The 22,596-nt window shown below is 39.5% G+C and overlaps 1 long non-coding RNA gene across 1 annotated transcript; it reads right to left on the reverse strand.

Moving 5' to 3' along the window:
- Window positions 1–1,765: 1,765 nt before the first annotated feature.
- LOC139130135 (uncharacterized) lies at window positions 1,766–22,031 on the reverse strand. Its single transcript, XR_011551798.1, has 8 exons — window positions 21,763–22,031; window positions 20,709–20,787; window positions 17,660–17,715; window positions 15,016–15,111; window positions 12,739–12,860; window positions 9,807–9,977; window positions 2,278–2,557; window positions 1,766–2,170 (listed from the first exon to the last, which is right to left on the reverse strand). It is a non-coding gene; the product is annotated as an uncharacterized lncRNA (long non-coding RNA).
- Window positions 22,032–22,596: the final 565 nt, after the last annotated feature.

Below are 22,596 nucleotides of genomic sequence, written 5' to 3' on the forward strand. Positions count from 1 at the left end.
TTGTAAGGGGCGACGTCAAAAGTTCAATGTAGGATAAAAAACTTAATTCCCTTAGTTTCCCCCCAAACCCCCCCACCCCCCTAGAAACTTAATTGACTTAGGCTGCGTTCACAAATAACGATTAGGGGGGGGCTGGAGGAATTTCGATTGAAATCTTATTTTTTTAAGATCCCCCCCCTAAGTACCCCAAAAAAATTTCAAATGCCCCCCCTCTATATGGTCAAATTTTTCAAGTCCCCCCCCCCCCCCCAACTATCACAGGCCCGCATATTTGTAAAGGATGTGAGCGCAGAAAAAAATAAACATATTGCGCCGTTCCGCTCACAGGTGTTCAACACTACCTGTATTAGCACTTTCTATAGTCATATTCTCAAGGCAAGTTCTTTAAATGCATCAGTGATTTTTTTAGATTTATTGGTCTAAAAGCCAATTTGAGTTAATCAAACTCTGGCCAGGTCAATTGCTCCTGCTGAGGAGCACACAAAATGACAATCATGAGAGAGTAGGCAAATTGTGAATTCTGGCTAATTGCCATATTGCACTGTGACCTACCAAACATTTTCCAAAACTACAAGACATCTATGAATTAGATGCTACTCTAAATTGACAATACTGGAAGGTTAAAATGTTCCACCAAATAAATGTTTTAATCTCTGAAATTTTGGGTGTAATAATTTCAAATTTGGTTAAAAAATAAATAATTCCATTTGGTCAAATATTTTTACTTTTAGTCTTTACTGTTCAAAGTTTTACATCTGTATCATTTTATAACAAGAATATGAAAATTTAGAAAACCAAGCATGGTAACCCTATCTTTTTTCTGTAATATTTGATTATTCTTATATGCTAGAATTCAAACATTACTATGTGTTCTTGCATGTGTTGCTCTCTGGCCTGATCTTGTGTACAATTATGTTTTCACTGTCATGAGCATCATTTGACCCAAATTCTTCTTCAACTACCATGTACATCAGAGTCAGAGCTATCTCTGTCACTGATCAGGTATGCAGTGACAGTGAAACTGCAGGAGCAGAGCTTTAATGATAGTGACACTATCTGTAGGCAGTAGCTGTATTAACTTTGATAATTTTGGCAATATTTTTGTTCAGTTTTACAAATTTGTTCTAGTTCTACTCCCTACAGCCTGTTGAAATGTCTAGTATTCAGCTTGCTATCACAGCCTATTTATGTGTACCATGCATTTGTATCACTGACAACTGACTGTCAGTCTGGACTCCAATTAAATTATCACTAAATACATATTTATATTTATATATACAGGCTTTGTCGACAAACTAAATATTGTATGTTTGAGCATGCTGTAGGGAGATAGCAAGAAACTGTAGTTGTTATATTGCATAGAAATATTGCAGAAATCATTAACAGTTGCAGCTTCTGCCCTGTTATGAGGCTCAAGTTCGCTTTTTGTACGACAGATCATACATTTAGATTTTTTCGAGATAAAAGTCAAGAAATGTGACAAATTGGTTCTAAATTTTGTTAAATTATTACTAACATTAAAACATTTTGATGACATTAAAAATGTTATTCATTTTTCATTGAATTATCTACAAAAGCTTGGAATTGGCAAATGTAAAACACAAAAGGGAACAAAAATTTTCAAGTCCCCCCCCTATAGGTAGAGCAAAATTTTCAAGTCCCCCCCCTTTACTACCCCAAAAATTTTCGAATCCCCCCCCTGAATTCCTCCAGCCCCCCCAACCGTTTTTTGTGAACGCAGCCTTATATTGAAACTATTGCAGGCTCTTTCTATGTAAAGCGAAGCAAAGGACCAGTCAATTATGGGGTGAAATAAAAAACAACTAAAACAATACTTCATTAACACTGAGAACACATTTTAATTTTGTGTTTTATCCAATGAAAATACAAAAACTTGAAGTTTATTGATGAGTGAACAAGAACAATACAAATAAAGTCCAGGTTTCTCCTTTCAGAGGTAAGACAAGAACCATCTCATTTATGGTTGTAACAGCTGCACACTGCGCATCCAGGAGGACTACCGTCCAGAAAGACGACCACTTCTTTGTTTGCTCGGTCAAAGTACGTAGAAGTAGGCCTACTTCATTTTCAGGAAATTCTAACTCTCTTCTTCCTGACGAAGTGTTGGGACTGATGCTTGTGTTTTCTCAACTTATAGTAGGTTTCACCCCTGTGTAGAAAAAATTATACATGGTTAGAAAATTCGGAAAATGAATAAATTATTATCCAATATGTCCAATGGAATTTTGGTGAAAATAAGTGTGAACTGTAGCTTACATGAATCTACATTCTGTGCCATCAGGCAACTTGTACGTGCAAAGTCAAGACTGAGGTTCAGCTGCTGTGGTACAGCTATCTCCTTCAGTCAAATCCACAGTAGTAGGGGAATTCGCTGCCCTCTTCTGAGCTCGCCTCTTCTTCTGCATATCAGACTGCCTTTCAGTGTAATGTACCAGGAAGTCATGTTTCTCGCCATCACTAACAGAAGAGATAACATACTGGCAGCCTCGTGGACACACCTTGACATCAGCTATAGATGGGCACCCTTTGTCGATACCTGACAAGATTAAAATGTGCGAAAACATCTGGTATTTCATCAAATTAATGCAATATTTGTTGGAGTTACCCTTCACGCAAAATATGTGCCAATGCTCTCGGTAAAGATTTATGAAAATGCTTCAATTTTCAGAGAAAGGACGCTATATATAATATTGATGGCATTGTGTCATTGTTTGTGAATGCAATCTTAAAATACTATATTACTTTTTCAGTATGGTTAAAGCGCAGTGGTCGTCGCGCTGCGCGTGCGTGATTTTTTTGTTGATAAACATAAATTTTGTAAACATAAGTCTTCTCAACTTCAATAGGAGTGAGATGGGAGCAGTCCCCCACTTTGTTAAGGCCTTTGTAAGACTCAACATCATGCAATAGTAAAATATTAAGATCGGAAACGAACTTCAGTGGTGTATTTCTATCTATAAACTCGTGTAGAGCTACGAACATTGGGACACTACACTCAGCACATTATGTCGCTGAGTTTACTACACGCAGACACAGTGAACAAAAAGGTTTGATCGCGCGCGTTCACGCTGGTTGTACACAATGCTATGTACAGTACAGTGAAAATACATAACTAAAATGATCAACAGTGCCTATATATGTAGACCAGCAACAAGCACAATGCCTAACACAAAAGTTACACTCAAGACCATGATCGGCAAGCCAGAGCAGGACACGGGAGATGTTGTTGGGAGACGGTCACCGCGTTGACGTACACGGATATAGAGAATCCGGTCCCACAACGTACCGGCCTGCGACGACTTGGCCCACAACCAACTGTTGATCACCATGTCTTCTCCTAGTATTACATGGTAAGAAATAGTAAAATGATAGGAAAAAATAGACAAAACGAGTGGGTTTTCGCGGCATTTGGCAGGAAAATTGCACGGCTACACTCTGCATAGACGTATCGAGAGATCCTGTGCCCCGGTCCTGTGCACGGTCATGGCAGTGATCCAACCGCTAGCTGGTGTAGGCCTACCGGTGCTGGGCAAACTTCGTTGTTGTACCTCCTGATTGCCGGATGCGCTATTTTGCTGGTTGCGGGCTGCGGGCTGCGGGTTGCGGGCATAAAAATATGCGTGATTTTCGGTATCATTTTCGCTAGTAGTTAGAATAAATGCAAAAATAGTATCTATATGTATTTGTTTATGGAATAAAAGCCGTGAACTTGTTGAATAATGCCGTTATTTCAGCTTACATCTGGTAAAGCGCCATCAACGTCAGAACAGTCCATTTCCCATCCAACATTCGCCGTTGCACAGCGCACTGCCAATCGAAGCTTTCGAAATGATATGACTGAACACGGATGAGTAATAATATGAACACAAGACAGATTTAACAACAACTCGCTATATTAACTTTTTATGTCATGATTTATAGGATGGATAATTTAAAAGTAAGTTTCGGATCGTTGACAGCACAGATGAACTGGGAGATGAACTTCAGTTGGTTGAAACTCGACACGCCTAATAATTTGTTACTTTTTCATAGAATGCCATGCCCTTCTCACACTTCAGATTAGTTCAACCGCCGATAAACGCACAATTTTCAGAATCATTTTCTATGCCGTTTAAAATTATTTTATTGTGGTGAACACGATAATAGTCCTAGGAAACTTTTCATAGTCACGCTGGATCAAATGCATATGGAGCAACTATCATACTGCAGGTGCAAGTCATAGAATACGTTCATGATATTAGGAGATACACAATTATTGAGAGCTGCAGAACACAAACTCATCCAATTCCTATTAGATCGATTCCTGAAAATAAGTCAACGCACCGGCGTGTTTTTCCCGCTGAAATTCTCGCCTAAAATGTTAGCGGAATGTCGTTCTCTGCGGTCGCGACCTCGCTTGAACCAAAACGGCCAAGTAAGCTAAGTCCATTGTCGTACGTCTTTTTCTTTTTAAAGATTTCATGAAAAATACACGGCATTTAAATACACATCACTTCTACGCTTTTTGAAGTCAAATCTTTCCTTACACATTGCATTTAAGTAGGCATTGTTTAATTTTCTGTATGGCACTGTTGCCCTAGAACCGAATTGTTAATAGATGCATTACAAAGAATTTACTTCCTATGGCCTGATACTAGAAATGTAACAATTTTCATTCTGCGATAAGTGACGACATTTCTGAGGCGTGAATTTTTTCTGTCAGTCTGGTATTATTTCTCACTCACATCCATGGCAAGAAAGAAACGTGATTTCAGATCCCAAATTATTTGTAATGGCCAGGCAGCTCGGAATAAATAAATTGGTCCTCGGAATCGCCGCTTTTAATTTAGCAAATTTTGATTTTTTTCAGAAACATGACGTATTTTCACCCACTTGGTTTGGTCTGTTATAGCATCTTTAGTCCAAAAAATCAAGTTTACAGTATATATGTTTTCAACAGCCTTTAAATGTACAGTATTATGTTAAAATACACCATTTTAACCATCTTGACCTGATGTTGAAATGTGGACTTGGCAGGAAAAGGGATACTGTACGATAGACCTGATCATGATTATTGATAATAGACACCTCCTAAAGGTTTTATTTCTTATATACTAAATGCCATATTACATATATTAGAAATCTAGCCATAATTCTAAAAACCCGCAGCCCGCAGCCCGCAACCCGCAACCCGCAGCCCGCAACCCGCAGCCCGCACTTTAGCAGATACCCTGATTGCCGGGTAGGTCTGAATCCTCTCTCAAGTGAGATAACCCCCACATAACAAGAAGACCTATGAAAGGTCCTTCGCTTGACTTGATACCTGTACTCGGAATTCTCGTTTGCACCCCCAAACGGGTAAACTTTGTAGTTGAGTTGGATTCTCCACAGCCGAGTGTAGCGCGCCATATACCCGGTTTGACACGGACGTTCATACAGACCACGGAACGGAACAGAGCAGAGATGCTTCTTGCTGCAGCGGGCATTGCTCTGCGAGCTGTAGATTTCTGTAGTTTGGGTTGTTGTCTTTGTACTCCTGTCGGGCCTCTTGAAATGAAAGCTCTCGTCCTTGCTAGCGATGTCGAAAACTAGAGCCCGGTTGTTGATAGTCTGTTGGCGTATACATGCGTACACATGTGTACGTCTAGCTCTATGGCTCGAGCGATAACAGTAGCCGAGCCCCATTCAACTGATTCAAGAAAACCATGAGCAAATGTGATCTCAATCCAACGTGCAATTATTGTTCAATATTCAGCAGATGTTTAACTTAGATTAATTGACCTTTTATTGCGTGTTACATTTGGTTAGTTGGTATGCTTGTGACAGATCAGCCGCCATTTTAACAAGCGGCAATATCGCGCGCAAACATTACAATCAACCCGTTACATGTGCAGCGTTCTTGGATTTGTTTACAACAGAGGGGGACCCCCTCAGGAGGATGCGCAGCGCGACGACCACTGCGCTTTAACAATAATACAAATAAATACTCACCAGCTACTGGCTGCTGCAAATGATGTATGTCATTGTTCATTTCCAACCATGTCATATAGTGTCCTGCATGGATATGACTAAAACCTGGAGTTGGCAGTTTACCACCCATCTGCTTTATGTAGCTTATGAGATTTTTAGCACGGATTGGTTTGCAAGAACAGTGAGAGCAAGATGGGTTATTACACTTGACAATACGTTCTCTGTATACAATGTTTTACCAAAAAGACATACTCTTGCCTGAGGTTTTCTAAGGCTGGAGTCAAAAGTGACGTATTTCAAAAGTATTTCACGGATTCCCTTTTTGAACAGTTTTTCAACATCATGATCATTATATGGCATGTTGGCTTTCCTAAAAGGAACAGGGATTGGCGTTATAGGGAAACCATCATGCTCCCTTCTCCAAAAATTATTCAACATTTCGATTGCCCCGTCAAAGACTTTTAACAGCCTGCTTTTCCCGTCTTTCCTCCATGGATATATTTGTCTGTTGAGTTGGAGTTGTATTTTCTCCTGGCAGCGTATTTGGTAGTGTCACAGACACAAACATTTTTGACAGAGGAGACCATTTGTGTTCAATTGGATTCTCAGCACTGTGTCCCGGTGCATAGTTTATTATGGCTAAGTAATCAAAGTCAAGATCATGCATGCCACAGACGTCCTTGATACATGAGAGTAAACTGTGACTTAGCAGACCAGTCTGGCCCACCGTCGGTTAGATTTATTAAAGCACTTTTGCCCCTACGAACGTTTGGGTCTCCAAGTATGAAATGCAGATCATTTGCATGAGTCATTGCATTGGATGAATGAAAGCATCCTGCTCGATTTACTACAAACAGTGGTCCACTCCGGTTTACTTTGATATGCATTCGCCCAAGTTTGTCAACAACAAAATTAGAATTTGTAAACCTTTGTTGCCCTTTACCAGTCAATTCAACTGACCTTGACCTCCTCCTACTTATTCTCTCTGGGGTGCTTTCTCTTTCTAAACTGCATGATCGGTATTGTTTTGTTGCACTAGTTTGTTTTGATTTAGTCATGAGGTATCCCGAAGGAATAATTTTGCTATTGGCATATGGAAAATCATGGTCATAATAATTCGGGCTATCATCCTGCAAAAAAAACCTACTTATTTGATGATACCTGCTTACAGCTAAGGTTCCCACATTGACTTTATTCTTATCATCACAGGAGAATTTTAAGCATTCCGCATCAAAGTATTCAGCAGTTTCACTAGCCATTGCAATCTGACTTCTCTGAAAATGCAAATCAGTGTGTTCTGTATGGGTAGCTGTGTTACACTTTCCAGTACCTTTGCATCTACGAGGCCCTTATAATATAATGAGCTATTTGATGATCTATTTGGTGGGACCATAAGACGTCTTACAGTAGACAAGCTTATCTTACTCTCCTTAAGGCCAGGAATGTTAGTCAATAGACGATGTCGCAATTCAGGAATAGAAGTGCCCAATGCAGTTGCAGTGTTATTTCGCCGTCTACTATGGGCTGCAAATCCATGCAATTTCAGAAATCGAATACTCTCTGAAACAATGATTGGAAACTTGACATGTTTTGCCGGTCTTCCACCTGTCCCAGGCTTTGGTCCTGATTTAATGGATGTTTCTCAGGTGCAATAGATTCAGGGACAACTTGTTGCAAATCTCTTGTCAAATCCAAATTAATAACCTCCTCAAAAAAGCTTTCATTCAGATACAGCTCATGAATATTAACAACTACCATACAAGTTCCCTTTTGAACAACCATGACAGGTAGCCATTCCATCAGATTTTTACTCAGGGTGCGTTTAATTGCATATGACTGCTGGGTTTTTTGTAAGTGGTACTCAAGCAGGTTGTCAATTGACACAGCATTGGTTTCCATTATTGTTTTGCCACACGAAATCATATCAGAAAAAGTGAAACATCCGGGAAAGCGGTCTGATTGTTGCGTTATCAAGTTGCTGAAAGCTTCATCCCATGACAAAGTACTGTCATTTGTACAGTGGATATGAAAGTTGTCATATCTGGGCAACGGATCAATGCTTGCTCTCTTTTGACTGATTTGTACCCTAATCCTAGATAATTGGTCATTTATAACAGTTTTCAAACGTTCAAATTCGATGATCATGATTTTTACAAGCGATGCCTTTTTGACAGCTGTCTCTAATATACCCTTCGAAACGGCATATATCTTTAATTCGGCCAATTTCCGAAACTGGTTTTTCAGTTCAGATAACGCTTGATTAATTGACAGCTCATTACGTGCTACTTTAGTTTGGTTTTTCCGCTTTGGAAAAAGCTGGATATATTCGAATAAAGTATCCATGTACAGAAAATACGATGCTGCTATGTCAAACAGAGGAAACATGAACGAGGTAGAATTAACAACATCTGGTGTCAAAATTTGAGAAGGGTCCAGACGAAGCTCGAATAAAAAGTCACGTGTGAGTGCCATCCTACTTTCACTGAGGAAGGCGTCCTTTCTCCCAGCATCACATCGAGTGCCGGATGAGTTTGGTACTTTCGAATTCGAGGGTATTTGGGAGATTTTTTCATCAAAAATTGAAGCTTGCGATGCAGGATTTGTGTTCGCTGATTCATTTTGGCGTCAGGAGTAAAACATTTTGGTTTTACCGTAAAATACTGAGCGATTGACTGTTTTCTCGTGACGTCATGAGATAAGAAATTTTGTAACGATTTTCGATCCTCTCTGTATTTCGTCCTCCACAGACGACTCGCACTCTCTTGAACATCAGCACATGATTTTCCCTTTTGTTGTTTGATGTTTATGTCCCAAAGCTTGTTAGTAAGTTTTTGGAAATCATTCGAAGGGTTTTTATACATTGTGTACGGAGAACTTCGCCAGAAATATGCAAAAAACTCACCAACTCTCCCTGCGCCTACCTCATGCACCACTCCGGCCTGTTCTCAGGACACTACAGTGACGTTACGCGCATGTGCAGTCCCCGAAACTGGTCAGATCGCATGGCGATCGACATGTAAAATGTGACACGTGCACAAGAAATGTAGCAAAACATAAATTCCGCGCGCAACAGAGGCCAGCCTGCATTGTTTGCGCTAACCAGGGCAGGGATCGTCGTACAAAAAACCTTCGTCTGCTGGCTTCAACACAAAAGTGCACATTTTTGCTGTATATTTTTTAAAATATCTATTCCCCCGGCAATTTTCACCTTAAATCGATTTGTCGGATAGAAACTTTTTGGGGTCAAAACCCCCCCACCCCCAAACTAAAAGGATTAAGTTTTTTATCCGACATCGAACTTTTGACGCCGCCCCTAAGCAGCATGTAGCAATTTGACAATCTGTCTCTCTTCTCCCTTGTTTGTCCTTACCTACCAACGTCACAGAACATGCCTGACCACAGGTAAAATATATCCATTTCATTTACCCTTCCTCTATGGATAGAGATAGTGTTGATGTCTGACTACATTCTTGCAATAATATCCCCAAAACTTAACCATTCTTACTTTCTTTTGAACGACTCAGGTGACTCAAACAACATCAAGAAACCAAAATGAAAATGTTAAGTTTATTATATAACAAATTTGTTATAGAGATCTAGGTAACAAAATACATTTTATTAAATCTGTGTTAATGTTTAACGCCATTGATGTGAAATGTGCATGTGGGATACAGTGTCAAGATCTCCACCTTGTTTCAAATTTCTGGCTGCAGCACTGCCTAAGTACATTTGATTACCTTTTCGGTTTTTCTGTTTCTGTTTTTCTGTTTATGTATCATGTCAGAAGCACAACTTGGTTAAAAGCTCTTTGTGGCAATTACACATAACTGACATACCTGTTGCATGCATGGGTACCCGAAGTAAGTGCTCAGTCTTCTTGTCATCTTTATGTAGTCTTGGTACATTGTTTTTCGTTCTGGTCCATTGCATCTTGAATAATGCAAGTCAGCTCCTTGGGTTCCCTGATAGCCTTTTCCCGTGCACTGTGGTAAAAGGCCCTCTCTGTTCTGAATCATAAAATAAATAAATTAATTCTACATAGTACATTGGATACACAATATTTAAGAATGCAACTTTATTGACACTATGTGAAATTATTCACAAGTGCCACTTCACTGTCACACAGAACCTTGAACCCTAAGCTGCCTTAGAAGTCACAAACACATTCACTTTAAAGTCACCTCAGTTTATGTTGACAAGTTCAATTTGTGGCTAGCATAATAAACACCTATTGCCAGGTCATGAGGGCTATAGCGCCTGTCTATTACCCCAAGGGGCTGTGTGTTACCAGAAACACATCACCATTTCTCCGAGGCCATAGGCCTGGGGGTATAGCGATGTGTTTCTGATAAACACGGCCATGAGGGGAAATAGACATGCGCTATAGCCCGAATAAAGACCAGGCTATAGGTGTTTTATAACACACCACATGCTCATGTTGTATTATTATATAGTTTTTAATGTGTTTTGATATTTTGCACTGCAACGATCCATTGTGACCAGTTTACTGGGCGATGTTTGGACAGCGGTTTCAGTTGTACGTGGTATCACTTTCTTTCAAAAAATATTCAAAGCATACCAAGCGACTTCCTTAGTTGCACTTTAATCTTTTCTGTCGATGAGCTGTTCAAGTTTCTACGCTGTTGGAATGTTGGACAATGTTGGAAAATTTGTTGTAGAGAGTGTCTCATCACCTATCTCGGACGCACATCACATTCTAGCCATCCGCCAATGTTGCAAAGCTGCAGACAACACTACGGTCACGTGACCGGGCACTTTTCCAAATTTGGTCAGAACTATTTCCCTAGGGAAATAGCTTTCCAAAAAATACACTCTGACATCACTTTTATCAATCTGGTGGGAACTAGACATATCCATTTTCTTGTCATGTGACGTATTCTGGTGAATCGCGACATGGAATGAGCATATGGCGTGTTATAATGCGGTTTACATATTAATTCAGTGTTCTCACCAGAAAAAAAATTTTGTGGGACATTTTGTCCCGCTGACCAAAAAAAAGCGGGACAACAGATGATTTTTGTGAGACAATATATAAATATGTTAAAAAGTCAAACTGCAAATACGAACCTTATTATATGTATGGAAAAAATAAAGGATTCAACAACTCATTCAGCTTAACAACTTTTTTATAAACACTCGTTAAACATATCAACTGATATTGAATATCAGTGCCTTTAATGAAAAGTCTATGGGACTTTTGTTCTTTCCAGTGTGAAAGTCCATTTCGGGGCCCTCTACCATAATAGTTGTTGGAGTGTCCAAACGTTCAGCTCCACGTTGATTTCTGTCATGAGTTATGTTGTTTTGCACACTTAATCTGAAAATCCCCTTTCACAGTCAGTAGAAAGAACAGGCCAAGTCGGTGCTATGGCATCTATTTAGATTACGAAACATATCCCTATGATGTTTGTTAACAATCATCACATTTTCACGTGAAATTTCGGTCGCCAGCCAAGGCTACAAATTTTGCCAATCGATCGAAGCATTGAAAAAAAGATGTCCATGTTCTCATGTAACCGGTATGAGTTTGCCTAGAATAATATACTTATCACATGAGCAAGCCAAGAATTGATAATATTTTGCAAAATAAGAGAACTTTTCTCCAACTTTTCCACGTTTAAACCTCTGAACTACTTTTGGAATAATATCATCAATCGGCAGTGGGCAAGTTGTCAATCATTTCCAGTCGTAGGTACTAGGTCGCGTGGGCGAGGAACGGAGCAAATGCCTGATGACATCACACAACACCTACCTCCCGCGATTTCAAACATAGCAAAGACCTAAAACTTGTCTCAGACAAAGTTGCGTAATTTTTCGAGAACAAAAATCGACTGAATCTCAACGGCACAAACACTATAACGTCGCGCCCGTCCATACTCTGCTTGTCATGCGGAACCCACGGTATGCGACCGGCTTCGCGTTGGTTGTTTTCGAAAAATGTTCATGTAATTCCTTAGCTAGGATATACTACATTCTTGTGTTTTCATAGTTCGGATTATTATTGTTGTAGCCTATAAAAAATATTGATCGTGCCCATGACGCCTCGAGCTTCCGCGAACTCCGTGCATGTACACACCAGTATGCATGCAACGCGAACACATCCAGTGCGGCCGACTACCACAGACTCTTGTGGTTCAATACACAACAGCGGCTGTGTGGTATACGTAATGCATACCACACATCGGCCATCGTGAATCGAATCACAAGTGACTGTGGTTTAAGTACGCCCTCTGACGGACATTGCTTCCAGATTGCCTCGGTTTCAACCAGGAAGTGTAATTACTTGCGTCAATCATTTACGTCTATGGTGAGAAGTACTGGCTGTATGGTACGGCCGGCCGGCCATACAGCTTGCTCCACGAAAGTTTATAATTTCAAAGGCGCGCCACTATTGGCGCGCACGCCCAAGAAATCTGGGACAAAACAGAAATATACGCGAGAATGTCGCGGAATCGCGGCCTGGTGAGAACACTGTTAATTGCTTCCATATTGTGTAGATTTTCTCAAATCTTTGTTTCAACATATCCATGAATGATTATGATTTTAACATACAATACTAACAATTACATACTCTATGACATACCACAGAATACTCAATTACACTGGGTGTTGTAATGAACTATACTTCTGCTGACAAAGACAATTGAAACTCTTGTGATAAATTGGTCTTTGTGATGTACAGAGATTTTATTTCCATTAATGGCTGCTAATGAGGATTGTGTTATTATTGGAAGTAGTTTACATTACCATATGATTTCTTCATGATGTTCTTTTGTTCTTCTTATAGCTTGTCTCTCTGATTCAGACCCAGCTTTTTCAAGTGCCTCTCAAATTTCGATACAGTCTCAACACTCACTGAATTCAGATCTCTGTAGATCAAACAATGCAAACCAATTGTGATGAGTTATTATTATGAAAATTGTTGAGTACTCTTCCAGCATATGGTAATAAAAAGTAATTCTGCATGGGCTGCAACATTTTATACTAGTCTACTCACATGCAATCACTTCAACATGTAGATTTCCCTGAAATTTCATAATTGTTTATGACTAATGTTTGAAGACTTCCATTTTTTTTATACCGAGTATGCTTTTCCATGACCATGCACCACAGAGTTCTTGATAGGCTCTACCATTGATCAGAAGGCAAAATTAAATAAAAAGTTAGAGGCTTCCTACACAGGCCTAAATCAAAATTACCAATTCATGCGGGTAGTGCACTTTGTCCAAATGTAGTCTGTTACTATTTCAGCAAAAGTATCATGGTTAACACTTTCACCGCGGGAGGGCGCATTCTGCGCCAACGGCCAGACTGCGGGAGGCGCGTAAACGCGCCAAGAACGTACGCGTTTATATGCGTTCGATATACGTTGGCTTTGTTTGATCTACATCATGTTTGTTGACTATTTCCTCAAGCCTAGCGTAGTATACGAGGTAGAGGTCAAACCTAATGAGCATGCGCGCCAAATTTGTAAACAAATGCCGCCATATTCGGTCATTTCTCGGCCGTGATTTGTAAGGATCGTGTGATCAGAGGGTATTTAAAAATGGCGATGCGGGCACAGTTTAACACCGACAAAGCCCTTGAGCATGTTTTTCTAGACACTAATAGTGGAATTGTCACTGATCTTGAAACTGAACTCGACGAGATGGCGGAAGTCAAATTTCAAATTACAACTCTAATACAGAACTTGAATATGTTCCCAAACCAGTTGAGCAAACACAGAGATCGCAAGCAAGACACTGACAGGAAGGTAGGCAATCTGAGCATGCGACAAAGTGCGACAAAGGACCGGTGACTGACATCACAAACGTTGATGGGGTATCCTGTGGATGTTGTACGACATCAATCTATCAATGACAATTACACATCGGACTGGCTACCAGTATATAAGCTTAAATAGAACATAGCTCTCTTTTGAATGTCAGATGATACCTGTTGTTCGAAGATGAACTTGTAATAAATATGCATATTAATCTCATTTACGTGGAATATGTTTTAGCGTATGTGTTCCTCCTACTGAATTTGAGTTGATAAAACGTAAGTGGTAATTTTTAAAGTGTTACGCTGAGAAAAATACATTTATATATTGAAATAACAAAAAATGCAACATTTTTTGATTTTTTTTTTGTAAAATCCAATATGGCCGCCATGATCACGTGATCTTCAAGGCGTGTCACATGACCTTTTGTGCATTTTTATGATGCTCTGTCATATTGCAATACTCACTGAAAAAATTGTCCCGAATACTCAAACAATTACAAAGATATAGCACATGCATGTAAATGAATATTTATAAGGCCATATACCCATAGAAAACTACGCACAGAAATGCACGTATAAAATTAATTACGCAGTGAAAGTGTTAATGGTCACTTAAAAAAAAGACTTCTTCTTGGCCTATTGTAATAATGTAATCACAATGTGCAGCACATTCCATCCTACTGTGTTATTGAGTCCAAAATTAATGAAACTTAGGTTCTATGGAGGAAATGAATGCAATTATCATTTATAATTAGTAAGCACTACAAAGTTGGAATTCAGAGGTTGGCATTTTGCTGTTGAATAATTTTCCAATGGTCAGCCATCTCGAAAACAATTAGGCTATAATATAATATATATGTCTTAGGCAAGCCAAACATAACAAACACTGATCTTTAAGTAAATGTGGCCTGGCCAAATGACTGTTCTATAAAAAGGATGTATACGAATGCAGTCAAATCTGATCAAGAATGTACAGTTTTTGTTTATTTTCTTTGCCTAATTCCTTGAAAGCTCATTCAGTTTCTGTTATATCATGAGGACATAAATGTTGCAAACACTTTTCTTCACAACAGGCTTGGAAAATTATATCCTTAGGGTCCTGTAATGGCATTGAAATTCGCCTTCTTTTCAGTGGTGTTGACGTCCGTGGTGGTGAATCACATACACCTATTTCATCACAGCTGTGATTCACATCACCCTCGACCAAAGTTGCATTTGACCAGTTTTTGTAACTATGGTCATCTTGTATGCTGAATTCACCTTCTATAAGAGTGGTATTTGAACATTCTTCACAGCTAACTCCAAATACTGTATTGAACTGCCCTTCTACTAAACTACCACTGGATGCCAAAGAGCCTGCAATTAGAAAGAAGATAAAACCATGAAATCCAACTATGTAACAACAAGCAGCTAATGATTTTAATCCTAAGGCTTTAATTTGTCAGCATGTTTGTCATAACTATACCATACATGTATCTCATACAGAAACATGCATGCAGTTGTAACTGAGGTCGCCACTTATTTCACAATGATTCCCTGAAATAATAAGGGGGAGTGGAAATGTTATTACAAGTTTTGGACCCATGCAACTATATGTTCCTTAAACATACCAAAGACTCTCGTTCGCCTATCCTTTGTTTTCACCTGAGTTAATACTGGCACATGTATGCAGTTCTGACATACATTAATATAACTTTCCAATTGAACAGAAAGGCAAAAACAACAGGTAATCGCTGATGACACAATCCCCGCTGGATTATTGTGTTTGAATTACGGTGTTTGAATTACATGCTTGGTAGCTTCAGTACCGGGGAAAGGGGTGAATTTGTTAACTGCTGGGAAATCACATGACAGTGGTCTGTGAGGGGGTCATGTTTGTGTAATTGGGACAGTCTAGTTATGGCTGTTGGTGTTTTCCATGGCAAGATCAATAGTCACATTTATAAACTGCACTAGCCATATTGGATCACATCGCACCATTAATTGACATGCACATGCACACTATAATACAATGTCAGTGTGCCAATTTTGAACAAAATCGTTCAGGGATAGTTGAGTTATGGTTTAAAAACATGAAAAAATCGCAATAAAATGGCCACCTGGCAGCCATATTGGATCGTATCGCAAAATAAATTGACATGCATTTGCTATAATAGTACTTTATCTGTGCACTAACAATGAACTAAATCAGTTTCAGGATAGTTGAGTTATGGATCAAAAACATGAAAAAATCACAACAAAATGGCCGCCCGGTGGCCATATTGGATTGTACCACGAAATAATGCATCTATGCAATGATTGTACTTTATCTGTGTACCTACACTGAGTGAAATTAGTTCAGGGATAGTTATGATTCAAAACATGAAAAAAATCGCAACAAAATGGCCACTTAGCGGCCATATTGGATCGTATCGCGAAATAAATTGACGTGCATATGTATGCCACAGTACCAGTACTTTATCCTTACACAGTTTGAAAAAAAATCGGCTCAGGGGTAACAGAGAAACGACTGCTGACAGACGGACGGACAGGACCCACTCTATAAGTCCCCGCAGGCCTGCGTCCCCAGCGGGGACTAATTAGCAGGCCTGTATAACCACAAGGTCCGGCGAGCAATATTCGTCTAGAAATTATGAATATGATCAATAAATGTCTTGTATTAAACTTTTTTTCATTATACAAGCCTTACCTGTGTCTAGTGTGTGCCTATTACTTTACCCTACCTCATAAGGTAGTAGCTAACGAGGTATTTGGTCAGGGCGATAAGCCCCCGCGTTGGCGATCGGCAAAACAAATTAATGAAGGAGATTAGGGAGGGCAATTAACAGATATAGACTGTTTTCTTTGAAATACTATACACAGATAGCTAGGGTAAAGTAATAGGCACACACTAGACACAGGTAAGGCTTGTATAATGAAAAAAGTTTAATACAAGACATTTATTGATCATATTCATAATTTCTAGACGAATATTGCTCGCCGGACCCTGTGGTATAACCTTTGGCAGCACACACAGACTTACATTGATGTATGTGACACATAAATCAATCCAAACTGAATAATAAAAGTAACGGCCACTCGGGTATGAATATACCCCCTCATACATCTGAAGACTTATGTCCATCCTTATCTCTTGCAAATTTAATTTATTTTTTAAATCAAACATACCGGTAAGCTAAATTACCATGCTCATCAACTGAGACAACTTTTTTCCTCTGTGCTTTAAGGTGAAATTACAGTATGTAGAATTGCATTGTGGATAAAAGTAAGGCAAATCAACACGGTCAAATAAATGATTTGAACACAGCTTGCATCATTTCTTGTGGTAGAAAGTCCTGTAGTTGATGTTGCTATTTTCATTTTTTTTTTCAATAAAATATCTGTATGACTACCGGGGTATGATGTATGATTGGCTCCTGAAATAAAATGGAACATGTTTTTTCTTGGAAAACCAACATGTTGATTTACAGTCCTCCCCATGAGACATTTGTCACTCAGTTTGTTGACAACTTCCGACTGAAGGTAACGAGAAATTTCCACGCACATTAACTTATTGCAGCTGAAAACATTAGCAGGGCAAGGCATAAGAAAATGTTCATTCTCATTCGTATAGAATACAAAGTGAATTGTAATATTATTGAATCTTGCTTATTCAATTCTTTAAATTAAAACATGAGCTACGATACTGTTAATATCCGTGGACATAAACTCAGAATACACTTACAGAAAGATACAAATGATAACCTTGTTTCCTAATTAAAAGATGTTGTTTTATCAATTGCAGTTTCCTTATTAAGGAAATGAACAGCACAACCTAAATGTTTTGTCAGGCTCATCTGTACAGCTGTTGTCATACAAACAACTCAAGTTACTGAAAGGTGATGGACAGAAAAATAACACTTACTAGATATGTCAATGAATGCTTCAAAATCAGCGCATTGGACATCCATGATAACACCCCTTTAAAGAAATAGACAATACTGCTGTTAATGCAGGTTAGACGCATGTTCCCAATAGGATCAAAGAGTAAAGAGCATACATTAATCTACACTTTAGCACATCACATATGATATCTACATTTTTAACTACAAAGTAAATTCAAACTGGGGAAAGTCAAACAGATTTTTGAAAAGACACCTACTGGGGACCTTTTAAATTATTTTTGAGGGATGTGAAGGACTGCAATTTAGGATTTTAGGTGACTGAACCCATTTGGCCCAAGTCAATTGGCCACCTGTTCAACTGGACCCAAGTCAACTTAACCCTAAGAACTGAATGGTTACTCTACCTAAAATCAGTGTTTCATCATGATCTAGGATGCTACATCAGGGGGGGACTGGTCCCCCTCTACAGGAATTTTTGAGGGGGATTTTAAAATTAGGGGGGATTTAACTGAAACATACAGTATAATCATGTCTTTACACGTAAATTTTAATGTTGCAATGATGTCACTTGTGATATACATACTACAAGCCATCAATCATTTGCGTGCACAATCCAAGCTGCTGGCTGCAAACACCATCCTCTATGAGATTTTTTCAAAAGTCAAATTTGAGTATCACCATTGTGAATGTATAGGGCGTCCAAGAGTGGCGGATGGCTCATTAATATTCATTGGCATTAATATTTCCAAAAAAAGTTGTAGCATATTTTGTATGCTACAATATTGTGTATGTTTGTTTGTACATATTCTATATTTGCTTTCTTGGGGGCTTAAACATAATAACAACAGCTAGCCATTTCCACTGTATCTTCAAGGTTTTTTCATTTTTATCTGAACTGTGTTTGTATATTTTGGCGATGTGTCTTCCGAACTCAACAGAAAATCTTAAGAAATAAGATTTTGGAAGCAGATGAGTATCAGGTATGAATTTTTGTGTGATTTTCGGCCGAGATCGAAAGACACAGCACCAAAACATAAGCGTGAGCCACATTCCAATCACCCCACATGGATGGGTGGCACCAACGTCAATAAAGTAGAGGTGCCAAAAGTTCAGTGCGAGGTGACGGGAATGTTGCTCACCCCCCCCCACCCCCTCCACCCCCCCCCAACAGTTTTGGTGAGGTGTCCATCGAGGTGTCCATCGATTTTGGCCAAAAATCACACGAAACGAGCGTTTTTGAATCAGATAAAGTATCAGGTATGAATATTGAGAATGATAGGGAACTATCAACTGTTACATGGTAGATGAACTTGCTAATTTTCACAGTAAAATCGGACACAGCATATGACATGGCTTGGTTTTTATAGCGATTCGGTTTCCTGACTTTCTTCTTCTCAGGCATATATACAAACGTCTATAGGGCGCATAGACGCCGAGTGGAATAGTCGACAGGTGACTGTGAAAATATGAAACATGCATAGTGTAATTTTATAACGTATATCTCACAGTAAGTGAGGCTACCCACAATTCCCCTTGATTTGTTCACTCAGACATTTTTTGCTAAAGGCTTTTTCAATTTTATCAGTTTGTTAACAATTTTTAACTTACAATTTAAGTTCAGGATTATTTGTTAAAACTATGTTCCAAGATTATTGATTATGTTTAAAATTCAAGAGTAAATTGAGTGACAAGTCGATGTTTGGAGGTGCTAAAAATTGCACACTTGTCAAGATAAAGTTATCAGCAACTAGGATGGTCTCATCATACCACCTGTCAGACATGCAAATTGCCTTTGTCACGAACATTAAAAAAAATCAATACCCTTTCTTTTGCCAACACAGATGCAACTTATTCCCTTAGTTTCCTTGAAAATATTGTGTATGGCTGTCAAAAATCTATGTCGACAAAATTACAAAATTGCTATCTCCTCCGCGGAAAAGGGGTTGATCTTCTCATTATCATATACACATGCCCATATTGCTACATCCTAGTGACGTTCAACGTAAAATATCAGCCGTGATATTTCACGGTAAACGTCGAGATATGCACGATGAACGTCATCAGTTTTAGAGTTTTCCCGAACTGCATTAGCAGTTTGTTGGTAAACAACGTAAACAACAAAATGGCTGCCGCTACCCGCCTGCGAAGCGATGTCGCCGACGTAAAAGCTTGAAGGGCTTCGAGGAACACGGGTATTTCTGGTTGCAAAATACGGAAATATCACGTTGAGTCTTGATATGTTTTCCCATGGTATTTTTTTGGTCAAGTTCTAGCAAACATTCTGCCTTTCGCACGGCGCCGGCACTGTGCACGGTCTCCACTGAACAGATAGTGAGCGCGTGGCGTGACAGCGATGTGGCGCGCGCGACGACTGTTGACATGGCAACTCTAAAGGTAAGCGAGCTCCGTGCCGTACGACGATCGAAATCAGGATGGATTTAAAGCTGAGCAGTTTTTGATCGGTTACAGTTGTAATAGCATATTGCACCTTAAAATGTTCCTTCTGTATGACGCTTTTTGTATCCCGGTGTCTTTCTTCTTGGGTTTCATTGAGATATGGACGACTTGCAGCGATGTTGCGCGTGATATTGACATCTTCATCGTATACTTTATGAATGAAGCCTGTTCATATAAACATTCTGATATTTATGCGCAAGGCGTAATAAAGTAAAGCCTCAAAATTAAAGGTTTTTCGTTCTATTGGTAAAAATTCCCTAAAATTATGGGCATGGGTATATGATAAATCGGTTATTACCCAATATCGCCTGTTCCTTGTGTCGTATCAGCATTCGTGTCATTTGTGCTGCGTCAGACATTTGACTTCGTCTCGTGTCTGACGCAGCACAAATGACACTCATGCTGATACGACACAGGAACAGGCGATATTGGGTAATAACCTCTAATTATTCACAGTGAGAAATCAGAAAATTATGATGATCAGAACTATGTTGCCAGAATTTTGAAATATTGACTGAGTTGTTCTGTGTACAGAAGAAATTTGCTTCAGTTCAGTGAGTGATCTCCATGTGTACGGATCATGGAGAATTTTTTGTGGGTAGCCTCACTTACTGTGTATCTCTTCTATATAGCCAGTAAATATTATCAACCATGTCACTGATAGCAAATATCGTGACTATCAGTATCACACCTAAAAATATAAAAAGAAAAAACTGTCATGCATATAAACGAGGACATATGCAAAGAATGCTGGGATTAAATTTTGGAAAAGTGCCCTCTGTGTCAATTACTGGACGTAAAAATTGCCAGTTTTTAGACGGAACGGAAGAGTTTTCAGCTTGCAAGCGAAAGTTAGGCAGTGCAGTTTCTATTGCAACGATAATGATGGCATGATACATCCCTCGTTAAACACAATAGGCGGTTATCATGGTAAAATTTGCCAATCATTATCTCTGACATTTTATCACATTGAACAGAAGATCCTGCAGGGCATCGTATACATGAACTGTTTCCATCAGAGGGTAAACTGGGAATAGTTTAACAACTTTAACAAACGTAAACAGCAAGTAACAATTAATTGTATTTCATCCTTTAGTATTACTAATTATGAATCAATACACGGGGGGGGACCATGATCAATACAAATAACATTTCTAATCTAAGTAATAACACCCTAGTGTGACACCAAGGGCCGAGCCACATAGTGTTAGTTTAGTCTCGCTTCTACTGTCTGTTGACGCATTCAGCGAGATCGAGGCACCGTGCAAGATGGCGGCGGATTTGAAGCTGAAGCCTGAGAAAACATCGTTCAAATTCGCCGTCCGTGTGACCGTTTCTGTGCACAGCATATCTGCTGTGCAAAATTTCAGATGAGATTCCAACCTGCAGCCCTACGGGTCGGCCCTACACAACCAACACGGCAGAAAAAGCCGGCGCAATGCCCGCGCCCGTGGGAAACAATTACTTTACATTGCAGCTCAACTTTCTGTTGTACGAGGGATGATCACCGTCGTGCAGACAGGCATTCGACTCAATGAAAGCAAACCGCCGCTAGTACAATCAGTACGTTATTCCTAATGGTTGCACCAGTGACGGTTTGCTAATGTCTTGAGTCGAATGGCTGAGGTAATATATAATGCTACTTTGGCATAAATAATAGACGTACCTCATACCATGGACCGGGGCAGATCGTCCATGTAGCCGACACGAAAGGTAGAAGGAGAGACTTCATGCTCATACACAGAAGAGATCGACCCTTACAAAGAACGGCTTGCTTTTCTCTATGGAAGACTGACAATCACTGCCGATACGGAAGACGAGATCCTTGCCAAGAATAGCTTACTTTTTCTCGGGAAAGTGACACGCACTGCTAAGTTGCAGCATAATATTAACAGAACAAAGAAACACAATCAAACTACAGTAGTTTTTCTCATAATCAAGAGCTCCGTTGCAACCGACACAAATTCAGTTTCGGATTCAAATACCGAGACAACATCAGCATACGCAAATTATTGCTGTGAACGTTTTAAAGCGATTCGACGGCGCTCTTTGAATGTCTTTGTTTAATTTTCAAAGCAAAAAAGAGGAGAGACTGATAGAATTTAACTCGAGACATAAAAATGAGACTTTCGTAAATGCACAATACTGCGAAGAGTCGAGACACCATTTGAATATAAAACGTGTATGAAGAGGTTGCAGTTTGTATGTGATGTATGCTGGTACGTCCTCTCCTCTGGTGTGCGATGCATGGTGGATGGCGACACAGTCTGGCTAGCATATCCACTTGGCCTCAGGCTGGCTCCCAGTACAGGTCTCCTGCACCAGGCAAGGGCCGGACGGTGTTAAGCCGTATCAAAATTTGTCAGCACCTAATCCAGAATGAGACTGATAAGGGACTGGACATAAATTACAGGGGGGGTGGGCCGGTGTTTTTTGGGGGTGGGTCGCCATTTTTCTCGCAAGCATTTTTGAAGGGTCATAAAATTTTGTGCAAGCCTAT

Source organism: Ptychodera flava, chromosome 3 (assembly GCF_041260155.1).
Source record: "Ptychodera flava strain L36383 chromosome 3, AS_Pfla_20210202, whole genome shotgun sequence".
Classification (NCBI taxonomy): domain Eukaryota; kingdom Metazoa; phylum Hemichordata; class Enteropneusta; family Ptychoderidae; genus Ptychodera; species Ptychodera flava.